At 38.1% G+C, this 17,478-nt stretch overlaps 1 long non-coding RNA gene across 1 annotated transcript in view; it reads left to right on the forward strand.

Annotated features, from left to right (window-relative positions):
• The window catches only part of LOC133233503 (uncharacterized), a 305,868-nt gene that overhangs the window by 122,956 nt on the left and 165,434 nt on the right, over positions 1-17,478 (forward strand). The window lies entirely within an intron of this gene.

Here is a 17,478-nt window from a genome sequence, read left to right on the forward strand (position 1 = left end):
GGAAGGCTTCAATAACATGCACATGCACAGAATTTTCTGGAAGCTAGCCAAGAAACTGCTAATACAGTTGACTTCTAACAAGTAGGATTATGAGCAGAGCATGGGAAATGCAGAGAAAGACAGAGAGATACAGAGACAGAAGGAGACCAAGAAGGGCAAGGTAGGAATTTTACATTTTCACTTTTACCATTCTTCATTGTTTGATTTTTCCCACCACGTTTGACTTTTATATGGCTACCATGGTTATCAAACCACACTCATTCCACAACACTCTCAGCTCATCTTTTCAAAACAAAAGAGGAGACATTGTTTTTAGCCATTTTGCTTAGGAAAAACAGTGGTCATATAGCTTTGCACAATGAAATTAGCTTAATATCTATGCCTGCCATATAAGGAATCTCATACCGCGCATCTCACATTTTAAGGTTTTAGTGTCTCCTCAGATTATCATTTATCATAACATTAGTTCTAAGGGAACAGTTCTTCAAATCAACAGTCCCCCTTGCTAAACATTTATTCAAGCCCAAAACACTGATGTTCTATCCCTCAAGATTTTTTAAAGTTGACTTTTACATTTAGATTGCCATACCCAATTCACTGTAGTAATAACAGAAAAGTTGTTAGTCTACATTGGCATCATCTTGAGGTTATGGATTGTTTCAGCAGAGGAGACCTCAGTGAGAATCACATCTAATTAATTGTGTGGGCAGAGGAGAAAATGATTGTCAGTTAGAGGAAGTTAAACTTGTAGCTATCTAGAAAATGGTAAAAATAGATCATGAAAATGAAAGCTACTTGATACAATTTAGTTCATAAACAGAAGTCAATCAGAGACCACTTTTCCTGCCTCCTCTCAAGATGCAACTAAGATTGTATTGTTCAAGTAAAGAATTGGTTCTGGGGTCAAGAATTTTGAGATTGTGTATGAGAAAACTGGTGTAGACACCTTGCCTGATGATTAGGCTTGATAAGAAGAGAAGCATATCTGCTCAAGGAGAAGTTAGGAGGAAGGGAATAATACTAGTGATGTCTCACTCCTGTGTAGATTAATAATAGTTATATGGAGGTAGGTTGAATACAGAAAATTGTCGTAGCGTTTGGCTAAAATCAGTGAATTGTGCCTGCTACTCTGAATGATAAAGTTCAGAAAATCAACAGATTGTTTTCTCAAACACAGACTTTGTACAGATTTGTCAAGTGTTCTTCACAAGTCTAATTTTGTTTTGCTTTATTTCTGTTTTATGGTTTGGACAGATTCTCTTTTGTTTCTTAGTTTCTCTATATTTAAACTACATCTCTAGAAACTGGGTCTCTGTTTTACCATTCTGACTATCTCTGTTTAGTTTGTAAACAATTAAGGAAACCATTGCTATGGTTGAATTTAGGTCTACCATTTTATTATTATTTTTGTATTGTTTCTTTGTTCTTCCTTTGTTTTCTTCTTTTGTAGTATTTGCATTATCTTCAAAATGTTTATAATCATCTACTGTATTTTTAGGTTATACCTCTTTATACTGTTTTTGGTGGCTATTCTAGAGATTAAAGGGCTTCCCTGATAGTTCAGTTGGTAAAGAAACCACCTGCAGTTCAGGAGTTCCAGGTTTGATTCCTGGATCAGGAAGATCTAACTGGAGAAGGGATAGGCTACCCACTCCTGTATTCTTGGGTTTCCCTCATGGTTCAGCTGGTAAAGAATCTGCCTGCAATGTGGGAGACCTGGGTTCTATCCCTGAGTTGGGAAGATCCCCTGGAGGAGGGCGTGGCAACCCACTCCAGTATTCTTGCCTGGAGAATCCCCATGGACAGAGGAGCTTTGTAGGCTTCAGTCCACAGGGTCGCAAAGAGTCAGACATGACAACGACGAAGCACAGCACAGCACATACCTTGGAGATATTGTGGATTAAGTTCTAGATCACTGCAATAAGGCTAACGTGACAATAAAGCAAGTCACATGAAGTTTTTGGTTTCCCAATGCGTATAAAAGTAATGTTTATTCTATATTATAGTCTACCAACTGTACAAATACTTCATGTTGAAGAAAACAGTGTATATACCTAGTTAAAGATGCTTGATTGCTAAAAACTGCCAACCATTCATTTGAGCCTTCACTGAGTCATAATCTTTTTGCAACAGTAAGTATCAAAGACCACAGATCATCATAATAAATATAATAATAATGAAAAAGTTAAAAATTTTTGGAGTACTACCAAAATGGGATACAGAGACGTGAAGCGAGCAAATGATATTGGAAAAATGGCACCAATCGACTTGCTTAAGCAAGTTGTCCGTTGTTGCAGGGTTGTCACAATGTCTTCAACTTGTGAAAAATGCAGTATCTGTAAAGCGCAATAAAACAAGATATGTCTGTACTTAACTTTTCACAGTCTACTACTTAGAGTTAATATTCTATCACTTCATATAAAATGTAGAAACCTGGTAACTGTGTGAGTTTGTTTTCTGCCTTCCTATCCTTTGTGCTATAATTATTGTATGTATCATCCACATACATTATGAGACATGAGACAATGTATGTGTTTCTTGTAAATACTTATGCATTTCAAAGAAATAAAGGGAAAAATGTCTTTTGCATTTACTCAGATATTTAACCAGGTGTAAACCACTTCTGACATTTTATATTCCTTTTTGTACAGTTGAATTTCTTTCAGCTTTTCTTACAGTGCAGATCGGCTAACAATAAATTCCCTTAATTTCTTTTTTAAATGAAAATGTCTTTGTCTTTATTCTTGAAAAATATTTTCACTGAATATTAAATTTAGTGTTAATGTTTTATTTGTTGCATTCTCTTCTGTTTTCTACAATTTCCAATGAAAAGTCATTGAGTTTGCATCATGGCTTCCCTGTGTATAATATATTTTTATTAGACTGCTATCAGGATTTTCTCTTTTATCTTCGGTTTGATTTTCAGCAATGTGACTACAGTGAAACTTCCTATTTGGAGTTTGTTGAGCTTCTTGGACTGGTAAAGTTAAGTCTTTATCCTAAATTTGAAAGATTTTCGGGCATTATAGTTTTGTTATTTTTATTTTTTTTCAATAATAGAACTATTTTATTAAACATATGAACGTACTTATTTTGTACAACACGCATTTCTTTCTTTCCTCTGCCCCAGGAAGCCAGCGCTCTAGAACCCCATGTTTATAAAAACACACTTTGGCAGCTACTATGACAAGGTGGAAAAAGTGCAATTCTGAAAGTAACAACACACAACCAAAGTGGGGAACAAAAAAGGCAGAGGTGAGTGGGCCCAGTGCTGCTCATCTTCTCTCAAGAGGCAACAATTTAAGAATAGAAACTCTTGAGCATTATTTAAGCAGTACTGCCCAACTCTCTTGGTAGCATCTCTCTTTCAATTCCATTTATCTTGATGTTGTAACTAACTAATCTGTTACTTCTTTAAGAAATTCTGCCCTGGTTTATATCCTTTTCAGTGGCCCATATCCCTTTGAGCTTCAAAAACACAGAAATCGCTCAGTCGTGTCCGACTTAGCCCACCAGGTTCCTCGGTCCATGGGATTTTCCAGGCATGAATACTGGAGTGGGTTGCTGTTTCCTTCTCCAGTTTTGTTATTTTTAAATGTCTATTCTGTCTCTCTCCTCATGAAATTCCAATTATACATATGTAAGACCTTTAATTCTTCTTCTTCTTCTTCTTTTTTAAATTTTATTTTATTTTTAAACTTTACAATATTGTATTGGTTTTGCCAAATATCGAAATGAATCTACCACAGGTATACATGTGTTCCCCATCCTGAACCCTCCTCCCTCCTCCCTCCTCATACCATCCCTCTGGGTCGTCCCAGTGCACCAGCCCCAAGCATCCAGTATCGTGCATGGAACCTGGACTGGCGACTCGTTTCATATATGATATTATACGTATTTCAATGCCATTCTCCCAAATCATCCCACCCTCTCCCTCTCCCACAGAGTCCAAAAGACTGTTCTATACATCAGCGTCTCTTTGGCTGTCTCGTATACAGGGTTATTGTTACCATCTTTCTAAATTCCATATATATGCATTAGTATACCGTATTGATGTTTTTCTTTCTGGCTTACTTCACTCTGTATAATAGGCTCCAGTAATTATTCTTCTTCATGTCCATGAGTCCATGAGAATCTTTTCCGTTTTCCCCAGTTTTTTTCTTATCTGTTTTCAGATTGGATTGTTTCTATTTATCTGTCTTAAAGTTATCTGACTCATTTGTATTTTTCCATCCTACTACTGAACATATACAGTGGATTTAAAATTTTTAATTATGGTGTTTTAAGTTGTGGTATTTCTATTTAGTTCTCTATTAATTAAAAAAAAAATAGCTTTCATTTCTCAGCAGAGGTTTCCTAACTTTTCATTCACTGTGGTAGTATTTTTCTTTATTTTGGTGAGGATCATTTCTTTATATGGTTGGAATTTTGGGATTATACCCTGGATGTTATGAATGGTTTGTTTTAGATATCCTGGAATCTATTATTTCTTCTGAAGATAGATGATTTGCTTCAACATATAATTAATTTGGTGACTCAAACTGAAAACTCTGTCTCTTGTATAGTAGCTCAAATCTTAGGGTATTTTCTTTTTTGCTAGTTTGGTCTACCATATGCATGTATAATTCAAGGGTAATCCAGATACTTGCAAAGAGGGTATGTACAAATTTGGCACTCTCCCTTTCTAAATCACTCCTTGTGGGAAACTTCTGCTCACTTTCTAGTAGCTGTGGTTGCCCTAAATTTTGTTCTTTGGTTCTTTTCTTCAAAAAGACTTAATATTTCTATTAAAGATTTTCTTACCCTGAGTGACACTGACTTCAGCCTGCCTTCAAACAGAAGGCATACAAATTGTCAACTTACTTGTGCCTATCCCTTGTATGAAATCTCACCTCCTATCCAGAAATTGGCTACTTGAGTTTACTCTCTAGCACCTTTGGATATTTGATTTTTATTTGTATATTTTATCCATGTTTTATAGTTCTCTGTTGTAGGACAGGGTGTGGGAGGAGCTTTCTTGCTTCCCTGGGGGCTCAGTGGTAAAGAATCCACCTACCAATGCAGGAGATGGATTGATCCCTGGGTTGGGAAGATCCCCTAGGTAAGGAAATGGCAACCCACTCTTCTTGTCTGGGAAATCCCATGGACAGAGGAGCCTAGTGGACTACAGTCCATGGGGCGACAAAAGAGTCAGACAGAACTTAGCGACTAGACAACAACAGGAGCTTTCTGGGTCATATTGGAAGTGGAAACATAATTTAAAATAAAACCAATTTCTTCTCTACTAAAATGAAGAAACTATGATCTACCCATTACCTATGGAATCTCAAGTTTTGGTGCTAAGAGTGTATTTGTAAAAGAATACAAACCCAGTGAAGACCTTAACATGTAAAAATTACTATAAAACTATGTAAACAGGTAAACACAAAGTATAATACTGCAGATGAAATTCTGCTTCAAATTCATTGGCAATATTTAAGGGGCCTACGACTGAGCGACTTCACTTTCACTTTTCACTTTCCTGCATTGGAGAAGGAAATGGCAACCCACTCCAGTGTTCTTGCCTGGAGAATCCCAGGGTCGGGGAGCCTCGTGGGCTGCTGTCTATGGGGTCGCACAGAGTCGGACATGACTGAAGCGACTTAGCAGCAGCAGCAGCAGTATGAATTCTAAGATGAAACATTTAATAATAGATAAGAGAAGGTTTGTCCAAGACTTCTGAAAATAGTTACTAGCCCACTGATGTTCTCTAAGACTTTAAATGGTTCTTCCAGGAACTCTAATCCCCCAAAGCTCATTGCAGATTCTCTAACACTGGCTATAGAGTGAGGAGAGAGAAAGTAATACTAATGTACATGAATTCAATGATGGCAGTGGGAAATAGTTATTCATGGGGATACATCAGATGCCCAAAGAAATATTTGTGGAAAGAATACAAGCACCACTGGTTTAAACTTCTGTGTGAGTAGGAAGTATGAAGGGAAAAGTTATTATATATGATTGTGGAGTTCTATATGGGATAGGATATATATTTGGTCTGCATGCATGACTTCTGAATCAGAAGTAGAAGAATGAATCTTAAGAGAAAGAAAACCCGAGTTTCTTGATCTTTTCTGATATGTAGAAACTTCAAAGCCCATTTTCTGTCTCCAGTCTGTTTCATTGCTAATTGTCTAGTGACAGTCTGGACAGGACAGGAATCTGAGAGGCTGAAAGGGAGGGAAACTGTTCAGAGACCAGGGTCAGTTCTAAACCCTGGCCTCTAGGTCAGAAACAATTCATTTTTCTTTGACAAGTATAAAGCTTAGTCATTGGTAATGTGAAAAACTAAAGTACTGCAGCTGAATGTCTTTATAGCCAATGAGCTTAGAAAAGGAAAATTAGATTCTGGGAGCATTCATGAGCTGGACCAAGCTGGCTTAAGCATCTCTGCAGACGGCATACTTGCTGCTGGTGGGAATGTGAAAGTCTGTGAAAAGGTCTTTGAAAGGCCCCAGGAGAGCTCTGTGTTTTGCTTCTAGAGAAGTCCCCAGCCAGGCAAACTTGGAGGGTCTAGAATTTACTGGAAACTAAGGTCTTGCCATGACTCAAAGAAGCTTTTGCAATTGCTCGTTATGGAGTCTCCCCTTGAAAGGTCTCCGTGTTTTTATTTAGCTTGATGTTTTAGTTGGCCTGGGGTCACTTTAGCTAGAGGATTTCTATCTTTTCTTTAGGTTGTTTTCTGGAGAACAAAGTCACTCTTTCAGTTCCCTTTACAGAGGTCTCAGCAGCCCCCAGGCTGTACTGGGCTCTGCAAATCTCTGTAGGCCTCCCAGTATTCACCTCTCTTTTTGAAAGGAGATGGTCAGAATGGCCAAGGATTTACTTACTACCCTTGCAAAGATATTTATCTGAATAAAAGTGATTTTCTGCTTGCATTAAAAGGAGTGAGTAGAAATCCTCCTAGGAGGGCACCTTCTAAATTATCTGCCTCTTGTCTTTTTACAATTCTTGATCCCCTGGACTTTATCCATTACCCAGTACTATGTCATTATATGATTTTGTGACAGCTAGTATGTCTGGTCTCCGTAGTAAAATGGGTGCTGATTGGGAAGCAGAGTTACTCTGATGGAGATGGAGACATTACTGGCCACAGCCAGACACCAAAGACACCCAAGCCCTCTCATTTAAATGCAATCATACTTTTTTTCTTTTCTTTTTTTTTCTTCCAGTTTTAGTGAGATATGACTGACATACAACTTTGTGTAAGTTTAAGGTATGCAGCATAATGATGTGACTTACATATATCATGATGTGATTATCACAATAATTTAGAAGACATTCATCATCTCATATGGATACAAAATTAAAGTTTTTTCCTTGTGATGAGGACTTTTAGGATTTATTCTTTTATCAAATTTCATATATATATGTATATAGATTAATTATATTTATGATTAACTTACAAAACTATGTTAGTTTCTGTTATACTACATAGTAAATTGATATTTCTGTATATTTCAAAATGCTCACCCTGATAAGTCTGGTTATAATATGTCTCCATTTGCTATTGTTGTTCAGTCACTAAGTCATGTCCAACTCTGTGAGACCCCATGGACTGTAGCATGCCAGGCTTCTCTGTCCTTCATGTCTGTTGAGTCAGTGATACTATCCAACCATCTTATGCTCTGCCATGCTCTTCTCTTTTTGCCTTCAATCTTTCCTAGCATCAGGGCCTTTTCCATGTGTCGATGCTTCTCAACAGGTGGCCAAAGTATTGCAGTGCCAGCATCAGTCCTTTCAGTGAATATTCAGGGTTCATTTCCTTTATGATTGACTAGTTTGACCTGCATACTGTCCAAGGGACTCTCGAGAGTCTTCTCCAGTACCATAATTCAAAAGCATCCATTCTTTGGTATTCAGCCTTCTTTATGGTCCAGCTCTCACATCTGTATATGACTGCTGGAAAAACAATACTTTGACTATATGGACCTTTTTCAGCAAAGTAACATCTTTGCTTTTTAAAATGCTGTCTTAAGTTGGTCATAGCTTTCCTTCCAAGGAGCAGGTGTCTTTTAATTTCATGGCTGCAGTCACTGCAGTGATTTTGGAGCCCAAGAAAATAAAAAAATCTGTCACTGTTTCCACTTTTTCCCCTTCTATTTGCCATAAAGTGATAGAACCAGATGTTATGATTTTAATTTTTTGAATATTGACTTTTAAGCCATCCTTATCACCCTCCTCTTTCACCCTGAAGAGGGTTCCTCTTCACCTTCTGCCATTAGAGTAGTATCATCTGCATGTCTAAAGTTGTTGATATTTCTCCTGGCAATCTTGATTCCAGCCTGTGTTCATCCAGCCCAGCATTTTGCATGATGTACTCTGCATATAAGTTAAATAAGCAGGGTGACAGTATATATAGCCTTGTCTTACTTCTTCCTCAATTTTAAACCAATCAGTTGTTCCTTGAAATTTCTAACTATTGCTTCTTGATCTGCATATAGGTTTCTCAGGAGACAGGTAAGATGGTCTGGTATTCCCATCTCTTTAAGAATTTCTACAGTTTGTTCTGATCCATTCAGTCAAAGGCTTTTGTGTAGTCAATGAAGCAGAAGTAGTTTGCTACTTGTTTCTCAGTTTTTCTGAAATTCTCTTGCTTTCTCTATGATCCAACAAATTTTGGTAATTTGATCTTGGTTCCTCTGCCTTTTCTAAACCCAGCTTGTACATCTGGAAGTTCACCATACAGAGATGTTATTTAGTTATTGACTATATTCTCCTTACTGCATATTTCATATCCATGACTCATTTATTTTGCAACTGGAAGTATGTACCTCTTAATTTCCCTCATCCATGTCTTTCCTCTCCTCACCTCTGGCAACCACCTGCTTGTCTTCTGTATCTATAATTGTTTCTCGTTTGTTATATTTGTTCATTTATTTTTTCAGATTCCATATATAAGTGAAAACATACATTCTCTTTCTCTGACTTATTTTACCTAGCATAATACCCTCTAGATCCACTCACGCTGTCACAAGTAGCAAGATTTCATTCTTTTTATTACTGAGTAATATTCCATTATATATCATATCATTAACATATTGTTATATATTATTAATATAGGTATATTATTAATATTATATATTATACACATACCACATCTTTATCCACTCATCTATTGATGGGCACCTGTTGTTTCCATATCTTGCCTATTGTAAATAATACTATAATGAACATAGGGGTGCATATATCTTTTTGAATTATATTTTTGTTTTCTTTGGATAAATCCCAGGAGTGGAATTGCTGGATCATATGGTAGTTCTCTTTTTAATCTTTTTGAGGAATCACTGTACTGTTTTCCAGTGTAGTTGCTATAGTTTCCATTCCCACCAACGGTGCGCAGGATTCCTTTTTCTCCACATTCTCATCAACACCTGTTATTTGTTGTCTCTTTGATAATAGCCTTTCTGACAGATGTGAGGTAATGTTTTATTGTGGTTTTGATTTGCATTTCCCTGACGATTAGTGATGTTGAGCATCCTTTTATGTGCCTGGTGGCCATCTGTATGTCTTTGGGAAGATGTCTATTCAGTTCCTCCGCTCAATTTTTAATTATTTTCTAATGTTGAGTTGTATGAGTTCTTTGTCTACTCTGGACATTAACCTTTTACTGAATGTACTGTTTGAAAATATCTTCTCCCATTCAGTAGGTGGCCTTTTCAATTTGTTGATAAAGCAGTCGTGCTCTTGAGCATCATCCTGTTCCAGTCTAAACTGCTGAGTTTTCATCAGTTCTCTAGACTCTAAACTTGGGAATTTTGAACTTAACTCTGAAATTTCACATTTCCTCTGTTTCTGTTCATTGTGGTGTTATCCCAGAACCTATTTTTCCTGTTTCTCACTCTAGACTTCAGAGCTGATTTCCAATTTTGATCTGCCTGGAGATGGTGTTTCAACAGGATTTTTTTTCCTCAATACCAACAATCTTTGTGAGATAACTTATTTTTAGCTGTTGTGGGGAGATATTTTAAATAGAAAGAAAGAGAAAATGGCATTTTTAAAGGAATATTATGTGTTAAAGAAAAACTATAAAGATTTTCTTTCCTTTGGCATGCTGTAAAAACAGAATAACAAACACCACTATGGAATGTAGACTGGTACAGATTTCCTGAAGGGCAATATAGAAAAAATATTTTAGGAACCTTATAAATGTGCTTATCTGAAAATCCCCCTTCTAGAAACTTTGTCCATATAAAACTGTTTAAGAGGCACTAAATATTTATTTAAACTAATTTCATCATGAGTAATTAATATACTCATGATTTTCTAAATTAGTTAGATATTAAGTTGAATCATATGAAGTTTCTGATAGCTGACCAATGTTGACCTACAAAACAACTTTTTGTATGGTTCAACCTAATGAATTATGGGAGGTTCACATGATAGACTTCTATACAGCTATTGAAAATTGCATTTTAAAGGAATATTTAATGCTCATGAATAAACATAGCAGACCACCTGACCTGCCTCTTGAGAAACCTGTATGCAGGTCAGGAAGCAACGGTTAGAACAACAGACTGGTTCCAAATAGGAAAAGGAGTACATCAAGGCTGTATATTGTCACCTGTTTATTTAACTTATATGCAGAGTACATCATGAGAAACTCTGGGCTGGAAGAAGCACAAGCTGGAATCAAGATTGCCGGGAGAAATATCAATAACCTCAGATATGCAGATGACACCACCCTTATGGCAGAAAGTGAAGAAGAACTAAAGAGCCTCTTGATGAAAATGAAAGAGGAGAGTGAAAATGTTGGCTTAAAGCTCAACATTCAGAAAAAATAAGATCGTGGCATCTAATCCCATCACTTCATGGGAAATAGATGGGGAAACAGTGGAAACAGTGGCTGACTTTATTTTTGGGGCTCCAAAATCACTGCAGATGGTGATTGCAGCCATGAAATTAAAAGACGCTTACTCCTTGGAAGGAAAGTTATGACCAACCTAGATGGCATATTCAAAAGCAGAGACATTACTTTGCCAACAAAGGTCCATCTAGTCAAGGCTATGGTTTTTCCAGTGGTCATGTATGGATGTGAGAGTTGGACTGTAAAGAAAGCTGAGTGCTGAAGAATTGATGCTTTTGATCTGTGGTGTTGGAGAAGACTCTTGAGAGTCTCTTGGACTGCAAGGGATCCAACCCGTCCATCCTAAAGGAGATCGGTCCTCGGTGTTCATTGAAAGGACTGATGTTGAAGCTGAAACTCCAGTACTTTGGCCACATGATGTGAAGAGCTGACTCATTTGAAAAGACACTGCTGCTGGGAAAGATTGAGGGCAGAAGGAGAAGGGGACGACAGAGGATGAGATGGTTGGATGACATCACTGACTCAATGGACATGAGTTTGGGTGGACTCCAGGAGTTGGTGGTGGATAGGGAGGCCTGGCGTGCTGCGGTTCATAGGGTCCCAAAGAGTCGGACATGACTGAGCGACTGAACTGAACTAAATAAAGGTAGGGCGTGAAAATAAGTATATAGCATGAAATCTCCATTTTATTTGATTAAAATACAGATTTGTGTATATGTGTATATACATGGTCAGAAAGATCATTTAAATTTCTTCATATTATTAGTAGTTCTATGATTGATTGAATTATATTAATCTTTTGATTTACTTTTGTCTTATACTTTACTATCGTCTCCAAATTTGTATGGTATGATAACACTAATATTCTGCATTTCCTTCAAAAGTCATATAGTTAGCATTTTCCACAGTATTGCATTTCTCAAAAATCATTTTTTTCCAAACTTTAAACTTTTAATTATTTATTGGGATATAGGTGGTGTCTAGTGGTAAGGAACCCACCTGCCAATGTAGGAGACATAAGACACATGGGTTTGATCCCTGGGTTTGGAAGATCCCCTGGAGGAGGGCATGACAACCCATTACAGTATTCTTGCTCGGAGAATCCCATCGATAGAGGAGCCAGGCGGGCTATAGTCCAAAGTGTTGCAAAGAACTGGGCAAAACTGTAGTGACTTAGCACACATGCATAGCCAATTAACAATGATGTGGCAGTTTCAGGTGAACAGAGAAGGGACTCAGTCATACACATACATGTGTCCATTCTCCCCCAAATTCCTCTCCCATTCAGGCTGGCACACAACACTGAGTAGAGTTCCCTGTGCTATACAATAGGTCCTTTTTGGTTATCCATTTTGAATATAGCAGTGTATACATGATCTTCACAAATTCCCTAACTATCCCTTCCCCTGGCAACCATAAATTTGTTTTCTAAGTCTATGAGTCTTTCTGTTTTGTAAATAAGTTCATTTGTATAATTTATTTTTATATTCCACATGTAAGGGATGCCATATGACATTTCTTATTCTCTGTATGACTTACTTCACTCAGTATGACACTCTCTAGCTCCACCCATGTGGCTGCAAATGGCATTATTTCATTCTTCTTAATGGCTGAGTAGTATTCCATTGTATATATGTATCATATCTTTTTTATCCACTCCTCTGTTGATGGACATTTACATTGCTTCCATGTCTTGGTTGTTGTAAATAACACTGCAATGAACATTGGGGTGCATGTATTCTTTTGGATCATGTTTTTCTCTGGACATATGCCCAGGAGTGGGATTGCAGGGTCATATGGCAGCTCCAATTTTAGTTTTTTAAGGAATCTCCATACTGTTCTCCATAGTGGTTGTACCAGTTTACATTCACACCAATAGTGTAGGAGGGATCCCTTCTGTCCACACCCTCTTCAACACTTGTTGTTTGTGGACTTTTTTTTATAATAGCCATTCTGACCCCTGTGAGGTGATATCTCATTGTAGTTTTGATTCTCTAAAATCATTTTAATGTATTCACAATAATCTCTGTAGTAAAATTTCATCAATTATTTAATTATCTCTTAATAATGGGCTTTAGGCCCTCCCTTCCTTCCTACCTCCGTCTTTTCTTTCCTTCCTTCCTTATATAAATAAGGCAAAACTCCCCTTCCCACATTTTGGATTATTTCCATAAATTATAGACCCAGAATTAAAGTATGGGCTTCCCAGGTGGCGCTAGTGGTCAAGAATCCATCTGCCAATGCAGAAGATGCAAGAGATCAGGGTTTGATCAGGGTTCAACCCCTCGCTCTAGTATTCTTGCCTTGAAAATTCCATGGACAGAGGAGCTGAAAAGTCCACGGGGCTGAAAAGAGTTGGACATGACTGAGTGACTGAACATATACACATGAAGAATTAAAGTGTCTGTTAGGCATGGAAGAGAGAGGTGGAGAGAATATACTAGATGCTGAATATCACCCGTGTACTTCTTGAGAACCTTACCCGAATCCTGTTAGCCTTTTGAAGCACTGGAAAGACACTGTTGTACAATGACACTGCTCCTGTTAGTGCAAATGTGATCATTTCCCACAGCTCTGATTCCAAGGCAGCAACTTTTAAAAGCTCAGCTCAGGTGGAACAGCTTAGTGTTTGCATTCCTGCTGAACCTTGAGAAAAACTCACAGAACTGGATAAAAACATTTCCAATCTGTCAGCACACATAACTTTCCAGTTTTTTCTATTAGGCTTTGTTCAAGTGACACTTATATACGTTTTGCTGCCCAGTGACATGAACCTGCCTGGTAGTCTGTGGCTGAGGGATTTGGAGGGACACTGTGGCAATGCTAGGTTGCACAGAGGCCTTGTGTGTGTGTGAGGAAGTTCTGCTGTGTGGTGAGGATCAATGTGATGAAAGAGGCATTGTATTCTCCACGCACTGGTAAAACGTGGGTTGGAGGAATACTGTCTCCCCATCAGACAGTGCCAGGACACATGACTCTCAACTGGTAGTGCATCTTGTTTCTGTTGAACACAGGAGGGTGTAAGGAAGCCACAGGACACACAAAGGAGCGTCCTATAGCCTTCATTGTATTTGGGAGATAAACCACCTCCATCCCTCAAACCTGGCTGGCACAGGTGAATGGGTATCTGCTGAGGGCCTGACACAGCTGGGGGACTGCTAGGCCGACTGAGCTGCAAGAGAACTTAGGGGTGTGGAAGCTTTCTTAGGGGAAAGTTAACAGCTGTATGGCAAAGCCTGGGAGATGGCAGCCGCTGTCTGCTGGTTTGTTTACAAGCATATATTGAATTTTTTTTTTTCGTTTCTTTTTTTTTTTTTTTTTTAGCTTTTAATTAATTTTATTTTATTTTTAAACCTTACATAATTGTATTAGTTTTGCCAAATATCAAAATGAATCCACCACAGGTATACATGTGTTCCCCATCCTGAACCCTCCTCCCTCCTCCCTCCCCATACCATCCCTCTGGGTCGTCCCAGTGCACCAGCCCCAAGCATCCAGCATCGTGCATTGAACCTGGACTGGCATCTCGTTTGCTATGTATTAATATCAGATGATATTCTGGGTCTGGAAAGAGCAGTTGAATGAAACATGCTTCCTGCTTTCCAGGAGGTTGTGTGAATGGATGAGACAGGCAAGTAAATGGAACATTTAGAGCCCAGGAGAGGACACAAGAGAAATAAGAAAGTATCATGGGGAACACACAGGAAAAACACCAGGATTGGGATGTTTTCAGGGGAGGTAAGCAATAAAGGACAGAAATGGTATGGACCTAACAGAAGCAGAAGATATTAAGAAGAGATGGCAAGAATACACAGAAGAACTGTATAAAAAAGATCTTCACGACCCAGATAATCATGATGGTGTGATCACTGACCTAGAGCCAGACATCCTGGAATGTGAAGTCAAGTGGGCATTAGAAAGCATCACTACGAACAAAGCTAGTGGAGGTGATGGAATTCCAGTTGAGCTATTTCAAATCCTAACAGTTGATTCTGTGAAAGTGCTGCACTCAATATGCCAGCAAATTTGGAAAACTCAGCAGTGGCCACAGGACTGGAAAAGGTCAGTTTTCATTCCAATCCCAAAGAAAGGCAATGCTCAAACTACCACACAATTGCACTCATCTCACATGCTAGTAAAGTAATGCTCAAAATTCTCCAAGCCAGGCTTCAGCAGTACGTGAACCGTGAACTTCCAGATGTTCAATATGGATTTAGAAAAGGCAGAGGAACCAGAGATCAAATTGCCAACATCCGCTGGATCATCGAAAAAGCAAAAGAGTTCCAGAAAAACATCTATTTCTACTTTATTGAGTATGCCAAAGCCTTTGACTGTGTGGATCACAATAAACTGTGGAAAATTCTGAAAGAGATGTGAATACCAGACCACCTGACCTGCCTCTTGAAAAACCTATATGCAGGTCAGGAAGCAACAGTTAGGACTGAACGTGGAACAACAGACTGGTTCCAAATAGGAAAAGGAGTATGTCAAGGCTATATATTGTCACCCTACTTATTTAACTTATATGCAGAGTACATCATGAGAAACTCTGGGCTGGAAGAAGCACAAGCTGGAATCAAGATTGCTGGGAGAAATCTCAATAACCTCAGATATGCAGATGACACCACCCTTATGGCAGAAAGTGAAGAAGAACTAAAGAGCCTTTTTATGAAAGTGAAAGAGGAGAGTGAAAAAGTTGGCTTAAAGCTCAACATTCAGAAAACTAAGATCATGGCATCCAGTCCTATCACTTCATGGGAAATAGATGGGGAAACAGTGGAAACAGTGTCAGACTTTATTTTTCTGGGCTCCAAAATCACTGCAGATGGTGATTGCAGCCATGAAATTAAAATACACTTACTCCTTGGAAGGAAAGTTATGACCAACCTAGATGGCATATTCAAAAGCAGAGACATTACTTTGTTCTATGTTCAACAGTCCAGAACTGTTGCTTCTTGACCTAAATATAGCTTTCTCAGGAGGCAGGTAAGGTGGTCTGGTATTCCCATCTCTTGAAGAATTTTCCACAGTTTGTTGTGATCCACACAGTCAAAGGCTTAAGTGTAGTCAATAAAGCAGAAGTAGATGTGAAGGTGGGAGGAGAAGGGGATGACAGAGGATGAGATGGTTGGATGGCATCACTGACTCGACAGATATGAGTTTGAGTAAGCTCCAGGAGTTGGTGATGGACAGGGAGCCTGACATGCTGCAGTCCATGGGGTCACAAGGAGTCAGACAGCAACTGAACTGATACTGACTGAGAGTTTCCTTCATTGTGCAAAAGCTTTTAAGCTTAATTAGGCCCCATTTATTTATTTTAGTTTTTATTTCCATTACTCTGGGAGGGGGATCATAGAGGATATTGCTGTGATTTATGTCAGAGAGTGTTCTGCCTATGTTTTCCTCTAAGTTTTATAGTTTCTGGTCTTACATTTAGATCTCTAATCCATTTTGAATTTATTTTTGTGTATGGTGTTAGAAAGTGTTCTAGTTTCATTCCTTCACATGTGGTTGAACAGTTTTCCCAGCACCACTTGTTAAAGAGACTGTCTTTTCTCCATTGTATATTTTTGCCTCCTTTGTTAAAGATAAGTTGTCCATCGGTGTGTGGATTTACCTCTGGACTTTCTGTTTTGTTCCATTGATCTATATTTCTGTCATTGTGCCCATACCATACTGTCTTGATGATTGTAACTTTGGAGTCTGAAGTCAGGATGGTTGATTCCTCCAGTTCAATTCTTCTTTCTCAAGATTGCTTTGGCTACTTGAGATTTTTGTGTTTCCATACAAATTGCGGAATGATTTGTTTTAGTTCTATAAAAAATACCATTGGTAGTTCAATAGGGGTTGCATTGAATTTATAGATTGCTTTAGGTAGTGTACTCATTTTCACTATATTGATTCTTCCAATCACAAACATGGTATATTTCTGCATCTATTTGTGTCATCTTTGATTTCTTTCATCAGTGTTTTATAGTTTTCTATATACAGGTCTTTTGTTTCTTTGGTCAATTTATTCCTAAGTATTTTATTCTTTTCTTTGTAATGGTGAATGGGATTGTTGCCTTAATTTCTCTGATTTTTCATTGTTAGTGTATAGGAATGCAAGGAATTTCTGTGTATTAATTTTATATCTTTCAATTTTACTATATTCATTGATTAGCTCTAGTAATTTTGAGTGGCAATAGTCTTGTTAGCTATCTTTAATTGTGAAAATGACTCTTGCTTATCATAAAATTTCAAACAATACATGAAAATATAAGGGAGAAAGTAGGTATCAACTCAGATCCTTCAACCTAGAGTATGCCACTTTAGCAAACATCCTTCTATGTAAACTTGCATATACCCACACTGAAACACTTTTGTAGGAATGGTATGCAGTTTAAGTTAACAGACACTTATTGTGCAAGGGCTATGCAAGGCATTTGGCATACATGAACAAGCAGTGAACAAGACAGGGAGGAGCCCTGCCTAATGCAGTTTCACTCTCAGCCTTCATTTAAGACAGGTTCCCAGAAAATTGATGCTGATTACAAAACCCCATGTGGGCCAGGAGCCCTGTGCTTGATAGTGGAGCCTTTGAACAAGCTGGCTTCTCTGCCTGGATTGCTTCTCTCCCTTCCCCCTACTGT

The sequence above is a fragment of the Bos javanicus genome, chromosome 20, assembly GCF_032452875.1.
Source record: "Bos javanicus breed banteng chromosome 20, ARS-OSU_banteng_1.0, whole genome shotgun sequence".
Taxonomy (NCBI): Eukaryota; Metazoa; Chordata; class Mammalia; order Artiodactyla; family Bovidae; genus Bos; species Bos javanicus.